At 38.7% G+C, this 18,377-nt stretch overlaps 1 protein-coding gene across 4 annotated transcripts in view; it reads left to right on the forward strand.

The window, feature by feature from the left end:
* SPOP (speckle type BTB/POZ protein) overlaps window positions 1-18,377 on the forward strand; it is a 67,656-nt gene that overhangs the window by 3,981 nt on the left and 45,298 nt on the right. The window contains exon 2 of one of the 4 annotated variants that reach the window (XM_027094312.1): window positions 15,634-15,807. The exons of 2 other annotated variants lie outside the window; for them this stretch is intronic. The gene's annotated coding sequence lies outside the window, so the exon portion shown is untranslated. The remainder of the gene's footprint in view (window positions 1-15,633; window positions 15,808-18,377) is intronic. One more of the 4 variants, XM_027094311.1, reaches the window with a different exon arrangement.

Below are 18,377 nucleotides of genomic sequence, written 5' to 3' on the forward strand. Positions count from 1 at the left end.
CAAAAAAAAAAAAAAAAAAAAAAAAAAAGTCTGCTAATTGCAGAATTTGTGCTTCGCTATGAGCTGTGAGAAAATAGAAAAGAACTAAAAGATGTCTGTGCTGGAAGGAGCTTACAGTTTTATTGGAAAACCAAATCTGAATATATCAAATTATAAGAGAACAATTAGAAAACAGAACAGGAACAGAAATATACTGTGCTACATGCTGAGAGGACTTTGTAAAGAAGCGATTAAGATTTAGAGGTGAGGTCATTTGGAAGGCCTTCCGGGAGGAAGTACATTTTGAGCCCCCCCCCAACAACTGCTTAAATGAAAAATTTTAAACATACAGGAAAATTGAAAGAACAGTACCGTTATCACCTTTATACCAATTATCCCCTAGATTCAACAATTTTTCATGTTTTCTATATTTGCTTTATCTATGTATGTGTCTTTACATATAATATATAAATCTTTATATTGTAGATATCATGACACCTTAATACTTTAATGCTTTACTTTAGATGCATCTTTTTAAAATAAAGACATTGTTTTAGTTAATTGTTCTTACATTGTCACAGCTGAGGCAATTAACAATACTTTCCTAATACCATCTGATATCCAGTTCATGTTCAGATTTTCCCAATTGTCTCCAATGCAATGCTTGTTAGCTATTGGTATTTTTTTCTCCAAACATGTCTCTTTAGTCTCTCTCTTTTTTTTTTTTTTTTTTTTGGCGGTATGCGGGCCTCTCACTGTTGTGACCTCTCCTGTTGCGGAGCACAGGCTCCGGACGCGCAGGCTCAGCGGCCATGGCTCACAGGCCCAGCCGCTCCGCGGCATGTGGGGTCTTCCCGGACCGGGGCACGAATACGTGTCCCCTGCATCGGCAGGCGGACTCTCAACCATTGTGCCACCAGGGAAGCCCTAGTCTCTCTTTTTTTTTTAAAGTCTTTATTGAATTTGTCACAATATTGCTTCTTTTTTTTTTTTATAAATTTATTTATTAATTTGTTTTTATTTTTGGCTGTGTTGGGTCTTTGTTGCTGCTCGTGGGCTTTCTCTAGTTGAGGCAAGCAGGGGGCACTCTTTGTTTTGGTGTGCGGGCTTCTCACTGTTGTGGCTTCCGTTGTTGCAGGGCACGGGCTCTAGAGTGCAGGCTCAGTAGTTGTGGCACACGGGCTTAGTTGCTCTACGGCATGTGGGATCTTCCTGGACCAGGGCTCAAACCTGTGTCCCCTGCATTGGCAGGCGGATCCTTAACCACTGCGCCACTAGGGAAGCCCCCTTCTGGGTTTTTTTTGTTTTGGTTTTTTGGTCACGAGACGTGTGGGATCTTAGCTCCCCGACCAGTGATTGAACCCACACCCCCTGCATTGTAAGGTGAAGTCTTAACCACTGGACCGCCAGGGAAGTCCCCTCTTTAGTCTCTTTCTCAATCTAGAACCCTTTATTTAGGAGCCATGCAGTACTGCCTTTTTGAAGAGACCAGGCCATCTGTCTTGTATAACATATCACTTCTGGAATTTTCTGAGTGTTTCCTCACAGTTTCATTTAATTTGTTCCTTTATCTCTGTATTTCCTACAAACTGGCAGTGAAGTCTTGGTTAGATTCAGGTTAAACATTTTTGGTAATAATACTTCATAGGTGATGCTATGTACCTCGTATCACATCACAGTAAGAGAAACATCATGTCACAATGTCTGACTGTTAATGGTGATGAATTTGTTTGTTCAAGATCATAAATACCAGCTCTCTCCACTGTAAAGACTCTTTTCCCCTTTGTAATTAGCAAGTAATCTGTAGAGTGATGACACTTTGGCGTGATAGTGTTTTACTTCTCCAGCAACCTTTCACCTTCTGATGATGATCCTTGCCTGAATCAGTTATTTCTTTGGTTATTACAAAATGGTGATTTTCGAATTCTGCCATTCCTTTGCCTTCCATCTTCTGTAAAGATTTCCCTCATCAGTTAGGAATAAATCATAATTTCTTCCCAAAAGTTCAGGTAAATTCTTAATTTTCCCTTTAGCAATTTTCTGAGTAAGGAGTTGGTATACCTTTAATGATAGCAAATGAATTGTTTCTTTTTCTTGCTCTCTTGGTTTTAGTATCATTATAAACACGTGGATTTTAATTTAGTCTATGTTTAACCAATAATTATAGCCGTTTTTTGATAGTCAAAATGTCCCATATTTGACCTGTGGGAACCCTTAAGCTTGGTGTCTGAATGCTTCTAGTAAAAGAAGTCCTGGATCATTTTGTATTTTTCTTGTCTCAAATGTCCCCTCACCTCACCTCTGTACATTTATATATACATTAATTACGTTTTCTTCCCTTTTAATAAATTATGTTGTTCATCTCCCTAGGGAATTTCTGGCACCAAATTCTAAAAACTAAAGGTGCCTTTCTTTTAACACAATGCACCTAGTGTTTGACTCACTTCTGTGCCACTGGCATTGCTGGATTCTGAATCTGAGACCTCACAGATTTCTTATCTTGAATAGTCTTTGTGAAAGACAGGTAGTATCTCTGAAGAGGGCATTGCTTTCCACCCCGACATCGTTAATATAAGGTTAGCTATAGAGGAGACTGGGGAGTTTCTTCTCTCATGAGCAACCTTGCTTTTTTTCTGAGATTGAAAGGTACACAGGATGAAATTTAGAAACTGATAATTTGTATGTAGTATCTTGGGGATATGGGGTTTTGATTGTTACAAATCTTTGTGTGTATATGTATATATGTACAAGTATGTGTTTGTCTATCCTCCCTTTTCCTCAATTACACACATTTCTCCAACACAGTTGGACTGTTATGTAAGATTATGCTGTAATAGCATGTTTTTTTCATTATCACTAGATTTCATCATAAAAAAGAGACAGATTTTTCTTAATTAGGGGAAATTTTCAGATAGGCCGTGAACTCTGATATCTCGCTGTCTTATCACAGGTTGTGGAACAGTGCTGGGTCCTGTGGATTTTTATCGTGTACTATGGACTCAGAAATGTTGATGCATCCACAGTGTTTTCTGAAAATCCATCACACTAATGAAGGATAATATAAATGAAAGATACAGTGGAGCTACATTCTAAAACTGTTTTAGGGGCTAAACTAATTCCTGCCTTAGCAGAAAATGATTTATAAGATTCTTACCGTTCAGTGGTATTTTGAGTAACTTACTGATTTCAAGTTACTCAGAGCCTGACAATAACAGTATTCTGATATTTATCTGAAATTCACTTTTCTTTTTACCATCTTGTCATATTTACTTTCAGATTTTATAAGGTTATTCTTAACCTAGTTTCATAACAATACTGCCTCCATATTAAATTCTGGTTGTGTATTCAGGGAAGCACACCTGTTTCTTGTGTTTGTTTTCAGTCATGGTGAATCACTCTGAAAGGCTATGCTGATACATTTGCTCCTAAGATCCAGTAGCTTCTTTTACTTTTGTTTTTGACAAGCTCCCATTATAGGAAAAAAGATTCTGAAGTTTAGCCTCTTTAGGGAACACTTGGGCCTTCATGCTTACAACTATGGTCATGTTTTAATAGAATTGGCAGGAGTTGTTTAGTTGCTCTGTGTGGCAGAGTTGGTCATGCTGCTTTGGGAGAGCTGGATGCAGACCGCAGAATGGGAATTTTACATTCGGACAGTAACTGTTGCTTGACCGTGAAGACCTTTATTCTTTTTTTTTTTTTAACACTTAAAAAAAATTTTATTTTATTTATTTATTTATTTTTGGTTGCATTGGGTCTTGGTTGCTGCGTGCGGGCTTTCTCTAGTTGCGGCGAGCGGGGGCTACTCTTCGTTGCAGCGCACAGGCTTCTCATTGCAGTGTCTTCTCTTGCTGCAGAGCACAGGCTATAGGTGTGCAGGCTTCAGTAGTTGTGGCACGTGGGCTCAGCACTTGTGGCTCGTGGGCTCTAGAGTGCAGGCTCAGTAGTTGTGGCGCACGGGCTTAGCTGCTCCGCGGCATGTGGAATCTTCCAAGACCAGGGCTCGAACCTGTGTTCCCCGCGTTGGCAGGCGGATTCTTAACCACTGCGCCACCAGAGAAGTCCCAACAACTCTTTTTAAAAAGTTTTTTTATTTTTTGGCCACGCCGTGCAGCATGCCGAATCTTAGTTCCCTGACCAGGGATCAAACCCACACCCCCTGCAGTGGAAGCGCAGAGAGTTAACCACTGGACCACCAGGGAAGTCCCAGAGACCTTTATTCTTTTTTTTTTTTTTTTTTTTTTTTTTTTGCGGTACTTGGGCCTCTACTGTTGTGGCCTCTCCCGTTGCAGAGCACAGGCTCCGGATGTACAGGCTCAGTGGCCATGGCTCATGGGCCCAGCCGCTCTGCAGCATGTGGGATCTTCCCGGACCAGGGCACAAACCCATGTCGCCTGCATTGGCAGGTGGACTCTCAACCACTGCGCCACCAGGGAAGCCCCAGAGACCTTTATTCTTGACTGTTGCTTTCTAAGAAGCTGTTGGCATAAATCTTCAGGCTGTGGCACCAGCTACATCAAAGGAGGGCTTGCAGTAGTTCTCTGAAGACCTCTAATTCCTCCTATCAATCTGACTATTTGTTTGTAAGAAAAAAAAGATGTATATGTAATCATTCATCTCCTTAATTTGAGATTTACATAATCCTTTTCTTGGTATTTAGAAACAGGTACTACTTTCTGTTTCTATGATTTTGACTACTTTTAGATACTTCATATGAGCGGAATCATGCAGTATTTGTCCTTTTGTATCTGGCTTATTTCACTTAGCATGATGTCTGTGAGGTTCATCCATACTTTAGCATGTGTCAGAATTTCCTTCCTTTCCAGGGCTGAATAATACTTCTTTGTATGTATGTAATTACATTTTGTTTATCCATTCATCCACCAATGGACACTTGGGTTGCTTCCACCTTTTGCTGTTGTGAATAACGCTGCTCTGAACATAGGCGGGCAAATATCTCTTTGAGACCCTGATTTCAATTCTTTCGGGTGTATACCCAGAAGTGGAATTGCTGAATTATATGTTAATTCTATTTTTACCTTTTTTAAGGAAGCTCTATACAGTTTAATGTAGTGGCTGCACCATCTTACATTCCTACCAATAGTGCCCAAGGGTTCCAGTTTCTCTACATCCTTGGCAACACTTGTTATTTTCTTCTTTTTTAAAAAAATAATAGCCATCCATAATGGGTATGTTTTAATTTGTTTTTTAACTTTATCTTTTATTGAAACTAAATTTAAACTTTAAAGTAGGATTTTTTTTTCCTTTATAGTGTGTGTTTCTTGTGAGGTAATAGTTACATCCTGTATTTTCTTCTACAAGTTTTAAAGTTATGCTTTTCACATTTAGGTTTCTAATCCACCTGGAATTTATTTTGATGCTTGGTGTTAAGTAGGGATCTAATTATTTTCATAAGGATAACCCAAAGTAGGGATTTAATTTTCTTTCCATACGATAACCTGATATGCCACCATCATTTATTGAATAGTCATATTTGCCCCCTACAACTTGAAATACCACCTACATGTTTCCAAATATATGAGGATTTGTGTCTGTGTTCTCTATATTCTGTACCATTGGTCTGTTTACATGTCTTGTGCTGGTACTACACTGCCTTAATTATCATAGCTTTATAATAGTTGTTCATATCTGGTAGGGCAGGTCTCATTAGCTTGTTCTTTTTCTGTTCATCAACCTCTCTGAAAAACCCTGTCAGATTGGTGTATTGCAGTGAAGCCATTTGCTGTCTAAATTGTATTGACATGATATATAATGGCCTTCTCCAAAAGAGAGAAAAAAAATCAAGCCTCCCTTATCTGCAGCTGGTCATTAAGTTTGTCTCTTATTCTGAATGAGCCGATAATTTCCATTCAATTTTTAGTTTTGTTGGAGTGATCATTTTTTTTTTATATGGGAATATGGTCTTCAGATGGAGGAGAATCTTGTTATAATTTGTTGTCTCATACAAGGACACCAGATGAAACACTTCTGGTAACGGCATTGAGGTTCTGTGGTGTTAAGGCTTTCTTGATCATAAGGAAAAGAAGCCTATTTAAAATAGCTCATATAAAAGATTTATCAGAAGGAAACAGCTGTCGTCGAATCCAAGGAAAAGGTGAACGGCAAGGCTTCAGAAAGGGCTGGCACCAAGACAGTTCCAAGTACAATACTTCAGCAGTTAGAGTTAATGGAGTCTAGTGTTCCACCATAAACAGACTTCAGTATCCATGAAGCTTAATTCAGATTCCTGAGCAATATCTGATTTGGTCAGTCTAAGGCTTGATTTCCCCTGGGCCAGATATCTGCCCCAGGTTCAACTCTGGTTGAGGATACAAAAAACAATTTGGGGTTGGAATCAGAGGCAAATTCTCTTAAGCAGTGGTTCTCAAAACTTTTTGGTGTCAGAACTCTTTACACTTTTTTTTTTAATGTATATTTGTTTTATTTATTTATTATATTTTATATTTGGCTGCGTCAGGTCTTATTTGCAGCACACGGGATCTTCACTGTGGCATCTTTTGTTGCGGCACGCAGGCTCCTCTCTAGTTGTGGCGAGCAGGCTTTCCCTAGTTGAGGTGCGCGGGCTTAGTTGCCCCGCAGCATGTGGAATCTTAGTTCCCTGACCAGGGATCGAACCTGTGTCCCCTATATTGGAAGGCGGATTCCTTACCACTAGACCACCAGGTAAGTCCCTCTTTACACTCTTAAAAATTATTGAGATTTTCTTTATGTGGTTTATATCTAGTGATAGTTACTAAATTAGAAATTAAAACAAAAAACATTAAAAAAATATTAATTAAAAAGCTATCATATTAACACAAATAATATATTTTTATGAAAAATAACTTAAAAAAATTAGAAGAGTGACATTTTTAGATTTTTGCAAATCTCTTAAATATCCAGCTTAATAGAAAACAGCTAGAATCTCATATCTGCTTCTGTATTCAATCTGATGTGATAAATTGTTTTGATTGAAATACATGAAGAAAATATGGCCTTAAAGGGCTTGTAGTTGGAAAAGGGAGTAGTATTTTCAGACAATTGTGCATATTATTCTCTGATACTACACCAAAACTTGATAATTGGTAGTTTGTTTCTTCACAAGTTAGGCTGCAGTGTGGAATCTGAAATCATACGATGTTACTGTTACATTAAAATTCATTTACATGAATTTTATAATATCATGATACATGATTTTATAATATCATGCATTGGCTGTTTAGGAAATGTTGGTTCATTGAGTTAAGCAGATCTTCCAAATGACACGTTTCATAATATAATACCAAAAAACCCACATTAGCTAATATCACTGTCCTTCTTATCAGAAAAATTTGTAAGTATTGGGCGTCTATTAAGCAGCTACAGTATTTCCAAAATTTTAATTTTTGATTGAAAGCTTGGACTTTATCATTGGCAACAAATACTATCAATTGTTTTCCTTGAAGGGACAGAATCACTTCATTTTCAAGAAAATGTCTGCTAAATATTCATGTCTGAATAACGACAGTTTGCCCTTTGTCCCAAGTAAAAGTAGTGTTCCATGAAAAAAGCAGTTAGCTTAGCTCACTAATCAGAGTCACAGTTGCTTTTCCTGGAGACAACCAATGTACTATCCCGTAGAAGTGCTTTTTGCGTACTTCCCATTTCATCACGCAGAATATTTAAAAGACCTGTACAAGGGCTCAGATTTAATAAAATTAGTAATTTTTATTGCTTCATCAAGAACATTTTTAAGTGAAATTGACTTTTTAAAAAGATCTCTAGTCCATGATGGTAAAAGACACACATAACTCTAGTACAGTTTGATGCCGTTACCTTGATTTAAGCTAAGGCATCCACGGTTATAACCATTATTGATTTTGTATCACCAGTGCAAATGCCAACACAATGAAAAAGGCAGTAGTTTCTTAGTATTATGAAAATAGTTTCAACTTAACAGACTCAATGAAAGGGACTTTTCAGGGATCTCTGAACTACACTTTGGGAACCCCAGTGGGTAGGGAAACAAAAGTCTATTATTTGAGGTACAACAAGTGTTTCATGGTAGAGTTTTACTGGATTGCTGGTAGTGTTACTTAACATCATTCAACATGATGTAGAAATGAGCGGGATACTTAAAAGATCATAAAGAGTTTCAGATTTCTTGTTGAACAGAAATATTTTCCTAGTAATTATCGTTTTCAAACAGCAGACTTTAAGGTATTCAGATTTTTAGCCAGATAGTCTTTCAAATATGTCATAATCTTAGGGTAACCCATTTTAATATGGCATATGGAATTTATGTCATCATAGTAGCACGTGCAGCTTAACATTTTTTTCAAGCAGTTGAGTACATTAAAAAATCTGAGCTCCAAAAATTACATTTGGGAAGATCTTGCCTTTTCAGAAAAAGCATGGAGGGGAAGGTTAAGGCTAGGAATCTGCTATTTCAGCTTTAAGTCTTTTTGGTCGTTAAAGAGTCTTGTGAAAGAGGACACCCCCTCCCCCCAAATTTAAATATGTTTTATGACAGAGAAGGGGGACTAGTGGTGTTAACTGACTTCATTTCAACAAATATCTATTGAGTAATTATAAGCAAAAGAGTTTGTAAAAGGTGTTCCGAAATGAGTGGGGAATTAAACCAGTATTATGTGTTTTGGTGTTTAGAAGAGGAAGAGGGACTTCCCTGGCGGTCCAGTGGTTAAGACTCCTCACTTCCACTGCAGAGGGCAGGGGTTCGATCCCTGGTCGGGGAATTAAGATCTCACAAGCCCCATGGCGCGGGCAAAAACAAAAAAAGAAGAGGAAGAGACCATTCAATTGGGAAAGTTAGGGTGGGAGGACTATCTTTGTGAAGGTTACATTTGAGCTGGGTTTTGAAGGGTAGGTATTTTAAAGGCTGGAATTTTGATAGGCAGGAATAAGAAGGGAATTCAGGCAGAAGGAATGTCATGAGTAAAAATGTGGAGGTGAGGAAATGCAGTTAGTATAGGGTGCGTACTGGAAATAATGAGCAGTGTAGTGTAGCTGAAGCAAAAGACACATGGGAAAATGGGAGCAAGACAGGAAAGTAAATTGGCCCAGAACGTGGGAGGTCTTCTACCAAGGCCAGGCAGTTAGGGTTTAATGTGGTGAGTGATGGAGAGACTTTGAAAGTTTTTGATTGAAACAATAACATGATCAGAGTGTGCTTTCAGAAAATGTATTTGACCTCAATCATTTATTAACTCATTCATCTAAAAATTTTTAAATTGCTCTGTGCCACTTAAGCATGAGGAATGCTGTATATAGTGGTGAACCAAACAGAAAATCCCTATTCTCATGGAATTTACATTCTAGGAAAGGAACTTCAACAAATAAACAAAATATAATTACGAATTACTGTAAATGTTATGAAGGAAAGGAATAAATTACTATGGGGGATAATGGGGAAATTAAATTTAATTGAGGAATCTGGGCAGGCCTTGCTGAGGAGTTAAATTTTTAATAGAGTACCTACCTTGTGCCAGATGATGTTCTAGCTGCTGGGGATGTAGTTAAGGAACAAAACAGACAAACATCCCTGCTCTCATGAAGTGCATATTCAGGCAGTAAACAAGATAAATAAAATATATGTTATGTTAGAATGTGGTAAGTCCCAAGGAGAAAAATAAAGCCAGAGAAAGAGATGCTGAGCGTTGAGGTGGAGGTGGGTATTGCAGTCTTCGATAGAATGGCCAGGGAATGTCTCACTAAATCACTACAATAGTAATATTTGAGTAAATATCTGTAGAAGTAGAAGGTGAAGGAGTAAACCAGAAACTCCAGGCAGAGGGAGTAGCAAGGGCAAAAGCCAGGAGGAATGTATGTGCCTGGCATGTTCAAGGCACCAGCAAGGAGGTCAGGATGGGTAGAGTTAGGTGAACAAGGGAGAAAGTAGTAGAAATAAGCTTGGAGTGGTTCGTAGGAGTCCAGGACCTGTAGAGCAGAGGGTGAGCCCTTAGCTGCATGCCAGAACCACCCGGGGAGCTTTTAAAGCTCCTGAAGCCTGGGCTGCACCTCATACAACCTGAATAAGCATCTTTGCAGGTGGAACTCAGTGGCAGAGGTAATGGAGAGAAGTAGATTATTTGAGAAGTATGTCAAAGAAAATCTGTTTAATTTTAGAGTGAATGTGGGGGTTTAGGGAGAAGAAAGTGTCATGGATGACTCCCAGATTTCGGGCTCAAGTAATTGGATGGGTAGAGGTGCCACTTACTGAGATGGGAGTGGGAAATAGGAATGGGAAGAGTAGGTGTGGGATTTGGAGGGAAGATCAGAAGTCAGGAGTTCAGTTTTAGACATGTTAAAATTTGAGATGTGAATGAGGCTGAGTATAAATACATTAAGTAGGCAGAAATGTGAGTGGAGCTTGACGTAAAGTCAGAACTTGAGGTGATAAATTTGTATATAACCTGCTTGTTGATGGTCTTAAAAGTATCTAAATGACATCATATAGGATATATTTGATGGGGAAGGAACTGAAGGTCTGGGAAGTTTAGCCTATCCCAGTAATTTGAATAAGAATTGGTGCTAGTGTGAACTAGGATGGGGGCATTGGGACTAGAAAAGAAAGAGTAGGTTGGAGGTTTGGGGACCTGTGGAGCCTGTATGTAGTGGGGATGGGCAGTAGACAAGGAATGAAAGATAGCTTTAAGATGTCAGTCAGGCCTGGGTGTAATGGTCGGTCTGTTAACAGATATAAAATAGTCAGGAGGAACTGGTTTGGGAAAAAAGATAGTGTTTGGCTTTGCATATATTGACATTTAAGAGAGGCTGCTTAGCAGGCAGGCAGTTTAATCTATTGCACTGGGTTTTGGAAGAGCAGGTGAGCTTTGAAACATAAATCTAGGTTTTATTTACATAAGATTGGTTCACCATGGGAGTGGAAACATTTTTGAAAACACAACATCCAAAGTCTTTATCATGACCTGCTGGGCCCTCTGTGATATCATCCCTTCCAGTTTCTTCTGCAGTTTTCCTTTGTGCACCATGTTCAAGCTGCACTGGCTTTCTTTCTGTTCTTCCAATATGCCCAGCTAGGTCCTCCTTCAGGGCTTTTGTACTTGTTTTCTCGTCTTGAGTGTTCCCTTCCTCTTGGTAGATGGAATAGAAGTTCAGAGAGAAAAATTCGGAAGTTAGCATCTGGGAAGTAGAAAAAATTCCAAGAGATCCTTGCTAAGGTATGAGAATGTCAGTGAGCATCTGAAGTGGAATGGCTGTGGGAGCCATTGGAGTTGAAATCCTGTCAACAAAAAGACACAGAGTACCATCTTGGTCTTCATGTACTCCAGTATTCACATCTGTTGATTAGAGATGCTAACTCAGTGGACTTCCCCTCTGCCTTGTTGGTCTGATGATGGGGTGTTGGTGGTGGTCATCGTCACTGACCTTTGGAATATAACTTGACTTGACGATGACTTGACTCATTGCCGTCCTGTCACCACTTATGGAGATGTCTGTCCTCTGAATAGGTGAAAACTTCCTTCAATGAAAATTATTGGTAATTATTTCAGAAACTTCTGGCGTGAAGAAACAACATGAAAACAGCAGGGAAGTTGATTACATGTCGACTTTGATACATTGTTAAGGATTACTCTTCATGAGCTAGTGTGTCACTTCTTAAGTGGTAAATAGTTGTATGTTATTTCAAATCTACACTATATTTTTTTCAGAGTGAAAAGATTTGCTTTTTTCTGATTATTAAATCATGGAGAAATAGGAAAAAATAGAAACAACTTTAAAATTTTCATGTCATTACTAATACTCTTTTAAAGTAACTACATAGAAATATGTTGTATGGATGCATCATATTTTATTTGGCCTGTTCCCTCCTAATGAACTTCCTTTTTCTCCAGTTTTTGCTTATAAATTATGCTGTGATGAATCTTTATACACTGATCAGATTGATTCCTTAGGATGGATTCCTAAAGTGGACAGAATTGCTGTGTTGAAGATTATGCAATGTTCCATATTTTCCTAATTATTCTTTTAATATCTTTATAGTTGAAAAGATATTTAAACAACATTAAAGGACATTTTTTAAAATTAATTAACTAATTATATATTTTTTGGCTGCGTTGGGTCTTCGTTGCTGCATGCGGGCTTTCTCTAGTTGCAGCGAGTTGCGGTGCGCGGGCTTCTCATTGCAGTGGCTTCTCTTGTTGTGGAGCATGGGCTCTAGGTGCACGGGCTTCAGTAGTTGTGGCTCATGGGCTCTAGAGTGCAGGCTCAGTAGTTGTGGCACATGGGCTTAGTTCTCCAAGGCATGTGGGATCTTCCGGGACCAGGGCTCAAACCTGTGTCCCCTGAATTGGCAGGTAGATTCTTAACCACTGCGCCACCAGGGAAGTCCCCAAAGGACATTTTAATAAAGGAAAAAAATCGATTTTAGCCTTTTACCAGCTGTTTTCCTCTTCTCATCTAAGTTGTTCTGTTTTGATTTTTAAATACCTATTCCATGTTCTCACTACACCTACAAAAAAGAGAATTTGGGGGTAGGGAAAAACACATACAAAGAACAATTACAATTCTGGGCATCTTATATTATCAGATAAGGGATCCTAAGTAACATTTGTTAAGTGCTAAGAAGTGACAATAAATATGATAGGAATTCAGAGTGAACTGAGGTGATTAGGAAATGCTTCAAGGCAAGGTGGAACCTGACCTGGATCCAGAAGAGTAGTATTCAGATACGAGGTAGGAGAATGTTCCTGGCCTTCAGAATTGTATGAACAAATTTGAGGAAGGTGTGTATCAACTGACAGATAGGCTAGAGTATGCGGCTAGACTAATTGGAAAGGAGGGTTCATGTTGTGGTGCAGTGGAGAGGCTTCTATTGGAGTTAAGTTATATTCCAGAGGACTGATTTTATTTTTGGTACATCTGAAGTTGTACAGTAGGGAACTTTAAGATAAAGCAGATATGTGGCCCAATTTAAGCAAACTGAATAGTCAATTTTTTGCAAGAAATATAGGTTATTTATTTATATAAGTGAATTATTTAAATAATGAACTTCCCGTAGATCTTAAAAGTTCTTATCACATACACACACACACACACACACACATTTTTTTGGTAACTGTGTAATGATGGATATTAGCTAAACATATTGTGGTAATCATTTCACAATATATATGTATATCAAATCATTATGTCGTACACCTAAAACTAACACAGTGTTATATGTCAGTTATATCTCAAAAAAAATATGAACTTCCCAATACTTAAATATTCATTTTATTATATAGTTTGACAGCATGTTGCAACTTTTGTGGATCTCAGTTTCTTCTGTAAAATCGAAGGGTTTAGACAGGGTGGTTGCTGAAGTCTTCTGGCACTTGAGATGATTACATAAACTTTCAAGAATACCTTGACTTTATGAAATAAATTGGCCTGCAGCTAGGCTGCTACCCACTTCCAGCTCCTTAGGCACAATAATGCACCCCCGTGTCTGTGGGAGCAAAAATCCTCAGTTGGATGATCTCTCATGGCTTACCAGGCCTAGACTGATTAAACTCATTTGTTCTCACCTTTTACTTCTTTATAACATTTAGAGACTTGCATTTGAAAGAATTTTGTGGCCTAAGATTGAGCCTCAAATGGATGCTGTGAGGTTGATCATATCCAGGTGCAATTTTGGATATAAATCTATAGGAAAAATTACATTCTAAAGTAGAATGTTAAGGATTTCTTTTTTTACTGTTTTGAATTATTTACACCACTTTTCACCTCCTTTAGTGTGGATAATTGAGAACTGACTAGTACTTTTTAAAACTCAGACTCTCTCTTTAAAGTACATAATCGTGGGCTTCCCTGGTGGCGCAGTGGTTGAGAGTCCGCCTGCCAATGCAGGGGACGCGGGTTCGTGCCCCGGTCCGGGAAGATCCCACATGCCGCGGAGCGGCTGCGCCTGTGAGCCATGGCCGCTGAGCCTGCGCGTCCGGAGCCTGTGCTCCGCGACGGGAGAGGCCACAGCGGTGAGAGGCCCGCGTACCGCAAAAAAAAAAAAAAAAAAAGTACATAATCGTGTTAAAGCTAATTTGTGGTATACTTCAAGTATCTCCCTCCTAGCATCACATTCTTTTCACTGAAGCATATTTGACCAGTGTTGCCTTTTAGAGGGAACCAAGGTCATAAGCTGACTGACTAGCTCTTCGGACAAGCCTTCTCAGGATGCTGTTAACTTTTTTGGGCCTTTAGGATTTAGGATCCATTCCTCAGTTTTTCAAGTAAACTTGTTTCTTCGGTGCGCCAGAGTTGACTGGTCTCAGAGAAAAGTGGCTAGCCAAACTCACATTGGGCTGACAGGTAAACCAGAATGACGTTTTATTAAGGTACATGGTGAGGGTTTTATTAAGGTACATTGAGGGGCAGTCTTTTCCATGACCTAGAAAATGTGTCTGCTCAGTCCCTTCCCCTCCTAGTGTCAGAGTATTATTAAAAAACTAGGCGCTGTGGTTGAGAATCTGCCTGCCAATGCAGGGGACACAGATTCGAGCCCTGGTCTGGGAAGATCCCACATGCTGCGGAGCAGCTAAGCCTGTGCACCGCAACTACTGAGCCTGCGCCCTAGAGCCTGCGAGCCACAACTACTGAAGCCCACGCGCCCTCGACCCCGTGCTCCACAACAAGAGAAGCCACCGCAATGAGAAGCCTGCACACTGCAACGAAGAGTGGCCCCTGCTCACCACAACTCAGAAGACCCGTGTGCAGCAATGAAGACCCAAAGCAGCCAGAAAGAAAGAAAGAAAGAAAGAAAGAAAGAACATAGCTGATGTTTCCCGAGCACTTATCGTGTGTTAGGCTCTGCGCTAAGCGTTTTACTTGTATTTAACTCATTTAATCTTCACAGTAACTTTATGATGGAGGTATTCTTACCTGTGTTTTACAGGTGAGGAGTCTGAGGTACAGGGAGTTTTTTTGAGTATTAATAACTTGCCTGAAAGCATATATTTTGTTCTGTATTCTGATTTTGGTGGTTGGTACATGTGAATTCTGTCAAAAATTTTGTACACAAAAAGGTAAATTATACTGTATATAAAAATGCTAAATACATAAATAAATGCATCCAGAGTTCTGTGGATACTTTTGTATCCTTTTAACGGGATCTGTTTAGAACTTTTTATAATGCCAGAGTCTCATATTAACAAATTTTTCTAAACTTTCCCACCAGTTCTCTGACCAACCTGACAAATAAGAAAATGGGTGGATTTAAATTTATCCGTCCTCCCCCTACTTCGGTTATCTACTTCTTGAAGACAGAGAGGCAAGAAAGGGTCTGAAGAGTCTACAGATTATACTGACCCAGTCTTCTTTTCCACCAATAAATTGTGAATGATTTTTCCCCATAGATATCTACAGTATTTTTTAAAATAATTGTAAACAATTTCTTTTTGAATGTTTTCATCTCCTTCAAGTATGGTAGGGATTGAAATAAAGGTTATAATTTCATTCTAGAATAAAGAATGAGGATAACAGTATCTTAATGCCAAGGATAACAAAAATATTTTGAATTAGCTAAATTAACAACAGTTGGGAAAGTCAAAGTTTATAGACATGAGATATTTATAGGAGCGATTGGGTTAATTATAAATTCTGTGGCAGTCTTAAAGACACTGAACATGTAATTTCAATTTTTGATAATTTGTTATGCAGCAGTGGAAAACGAAGACACCTCCCTTCCTCCGCTGGCCTGTGCCTTGACTGCTGTGCCTTGTTTGGAGCGCGTGCTCATTAAAAACTCATACAGTGGGGGACAGAAGTCAACTGCTGCTTACTTTTGGAAGTCATTTGTATTACATGATCTGACTGGATGAACTTTTCTGGCAAGTATGGGCAGTAACCAATAAGTATGCACTTTGGTTATCAGACTGTCTACCAGCCAATTATGACCAGTTACTTATGTCATAGTAGTTTGCCATTTAACACAGCAACCCTACTAATAGTGGCTTTAGTTTGTTCCTGACAGTGTGTGCAAACTCAGTGTTAAATTGAGTGTCTTTGATTTTTGGTTTAGTTTCAGGTCGTCATTTTTCTGTCTTAATCCATTGCCACTTAATACCAATCTCAAGTCCAAGAAACAGATTCTTGTGTGTCTTGGAAACTGTAGATTGTATTGAAGGGCGTAATTGTTTCATCTCAGTCTGAGGCCTGCCTCCTTTATTATGTGATTGTAATATTTGTTTTTTCTGTAGTTTATAATTTTTATTTGAAAACTGTTAACCTAAAATTTTTATCTTCTAATCTGTGGAGTTCATTCTGGTAGATAGGACGTTGAACTCCATTAGGTAGAATTTGCCAGCACCTAGAAGACTTTAATTCTTTTCAGCTGCAACCAATCCTAAAGGGCCTACAGGTAAGGGTATGTTTTTGGTTGTTGTTAGTGGTGGAATTTGGGGACCTCCCATGTGATTTTCTGATAAGGTCATGGGCAGGACCCTTGCCAGGTAACCCTTATATTTGACTTTGTGTCCCATTTACTTCAACTGCCCCTCCCTTTCCTAGTTGATGCCTTGTTGGATTATATGCTCTGAGCCCAGTGTCTGGAGTTGGGCCCCATTGATAATTTGTGCTGTAGTCAGAGCAAGGGTTGAGAAGACTTCCCTCATTTTGAAAGATGCTTCTGGCCCTTAGCATAGGACTTGCTGTGTTTGGTGAGTTTTACGTGTTAAGTGTATGTAAGGTCGGCTTTGATTTGAGTGCTTCGTGTTGATCCTTAAAACTGAGGCTTTTTTTTTAGTGATCTCCTGATAATAGAAGAAACTGGGGGCAGTTTTCTTAAGAGATTTAGTGTTGTGTGTGGTTGGTTTACTTGGATGAGGAAAGGAAAGATTATGTGTTGGGAATAATCTCATAGTGGGTGTTCCTAAATTATGTTTAACCACTTTTCTTATAAAATTAGAGGGAGCTTCTGCTGAAAACATACAGCATTAGATATACCTCATTTCCCTGGTTCTAAAATTTTTTAAAAATTTATTTTTCCACATTTCAGTGTAAGACCAAAGTTGTTGCTCCCTCCCCACCATGTGATGGCATACTACAACTGAAGATGTAAGAAATACTTAAAATAATGAATTATAGAAAAGTAAAATGAGAACTTTTATATATGTTTACTTTGTTTTTAGAAACTCATGTGCTCCTCCTGGAGTTGCCTGATGTTTATATGGTCCTTTGCAAATACTTCCTAGTAAACTAAGATGATATTTTCAACGTGGATGACATTCATTAATTTAATTAAGTTACTTATTGAGTATCTACTCCATGCTAGACATTATACCAGTTATTTAATTAAAAAACACTTTAAAAATACCCAGGAGTTACTTCTGTGTGCTCTGTTAACACTTATCAACTCTGAGATCATGTACTATTCCATTTAACTTGGGAATAAACAGCTGAATTAATAGGGATCCTCTGGCAGTGAAGAAGATAAGGAACTAAATTGATTTTTCAGTGTACCGATATCCATCTCTGGGTGAAAGTGGCCAGATTATATGCGGAGGAATTTAGCCATACATGCTATTAAATCCACATCCTGATCTAAGATAGAACTTGATCTCCTTGGAATTAATAGAATCTGCAGTACAAGTTGCTCACTCTCACCTACTCTTTGTGCTTCCTTGTACTCAAAGGTGTGGGAGAATTGAGCATTCAGTCATGTGGATGGGGAGTATATATTGGTACAACATTTTGTTGAGCACTTTGGCATTATCTATCAAAATAAACAGTGCTTAGACTTGGGCTTGCTGCATTTATGTTCAGATACACCTATCTGCTACATTGTTTGCAGTAGCAAAAACCCAGAAACCACACAGCAGGGTACAGTGGAATTCCTTGCAGCCTTTAGAAAGATCAAGGTATGTGTGTGCCTCCAAGGAGTATGAGTGTGTGTGTGTGTGTGTGTGTGTGTCTGTGCTGGTACATGCCTTTTTTTGGTTTTGTGTGTTTTTTTGCTTGTTTCTGAGGCTACAAAAGAAAACAGTGGTTGTCTTTAGGCTTAAGAAAGAGGGACTTGGGTGTCTGGGAGGTAACTTTTACTTTTCAATTATAGCTTCCTATAACTTTTGAATTATTTATACTGAGTACATATTGCTTTTATTTTTTAAAAAGCATATGTGTAGAGAGGCAGATGTCATTTTAACAGTTTTTCCAAAGGGTCATAGAACTTTAGTTCTAGAAGGGAGCTTAGAGAGCCTTGGACAGTTGCCCTCGATTTAAATATAAGAAAACTTAGATTTAGCAAAGTATCTACAAAGCCTACACTAGAATTCAGGTCCCAAGGACAGCAAGAGCTTGTAAATATATTGACTTGTTCCGTTCTAACAGTTTATTTAACTGATGTCCGTTTCTCATTGTGAAGAATTGATTTTGAAAGACCCAATAAAATGTTGACCTTTGTGAGA

Source organism: Aethalodelphis obliquidens, unplaced genomic scaffold, assembly GCF_003676395.1.
Source record: "Aethalodelphis obliquidens isolate GAN/ISIS:26980383/991018 unplaced genomic scaffold, ASM367639v1 scaffold89, whole genome shotgun sequence".
Classification (NCBI taxonomy): domain Eukaryota; kingdom Metazoa; phylum Chordata; class Mammalia; order Artiodactyla; family Delphinidae; genus Aethalodelphis; species Aethalodelphis obliquidens.